This window comes from Physeter macrocephalus, chromosome 11, assembly GCF_002837175.3.
Source record: "Physeter macrocephalus isolate SW-GA chromosome 11, ASM283717v5, whole genome shotgun sequence".
Classification (NCBI taxonomy): Eukaryota; Metazoa; Chordata; class Mammalia; order Artiodactyla; family Physeteridae; genus Physeter; species Physeter macrocephalus.
Window position 1 is genome coordinate 66,938,357 of NC_041224.1, and position 1,291 is coordinate 66,939,647.

Sequence of the window (1,291 nt, forward strand, 5' to 3'; positions counted from 1 at the left end):
GGCTGGTGACTGCACCAGGATGCAATGGCCAACAGTGCTGCTTAGAAGTTTCCGTTTAGAGTTGGGCAAGGCTTTCAGCAGTGATGTCACTTTCAGTCTGGAACATCTGGGTTCAGGGAGACTGTGGATCTTTCTCTGCCTTTCAGGATGTTGAACTACAGTTGAGTCTAGAGACAGGGGAGGCACAGAAGGAAGACTCAGGGTCATGAGCCTGAAAAAGGCCAGGACTGGCATTCAGGATTCCAGGATTTCAGACCTGTGGTTGGCACTGACTGGCTACCTTGTGCTCTTGAACAGGTTATTTGCCTTCTCTGGGCCTCAGTTTCCAAATCTGTGGGATGGGAATGATAACTCTTTCCTGTCCAGTTCTCTGGACTGCATACAGTAAGGTCAGATGGGGGACTAAGTGTGAACCTGCCCTGGCATCTGTTCAGAGTACGGGGTCGGGGGGAATGGGGACACTCCCAGATTTGCTTGCACAGCTCCAGAGGTGAGGTGCTCACCACTTTTGAGGCTGCCTTTTTAATTGCTGGATAGTTGCAGTTGTTAGAATGGTCATTGTATTAATTTCCTAGGGCTGCCATAACAAATTACCACACACCTAGTAGATTAAAACAGCAGAAACTTGTCGTCTCAGTTCTAGAGGCTAGAAGGCTGAAATCAAGGTGTTGGCAGGGCTATGCTCTCTCTGAAGGTTCTAGGGATGCACATTTCTTGCCTCTTCTAGCTTTTGGTGGTTGTTTGTCATTGCTTGGCTTGTAGAAGCATCTTTCCAATCTCTACCTCCCTCTTCACGGGGCATTCTTTCATGTTTGTGTGTCTATGTCCAAATTTCCCGCTTCTTATAAAGACACCAGTCACTGGATCAGAACTCACCCTAATCCAGTATGACCTCATCTTAAGTAATTACACCTGCAATTGCTAATTACCCTGTTTCCAAATAAAGTCACATTCTGAGGTTCCAGGTGGACATGAATTTTGGGGACACAATTCAAGCAGTACATTCATTTTCCTTCTCCTGACCCCACCCCTGTGACCCCACCCCCAGAAATTATCCCCTGCCCAGCCCCAGCTCTGTCAGCCTCCCATGCCCTTGTCTGCTCTTCCGGGACACCTTTTGGTGTTGCAGAAACATTTCTGGCAGAGTGTCCGTCTTACCTCCCAGGTTTTGGCATCCCTCCTCTGGCTCTTCTCGCCTTTATTTATTTAATTTTTTAAACATCTTTATTGCAGTATAATTGCTTTACAATGGTGTGTTAGTTTCTGCTTTATAACAAAGTGAATCAGCTAT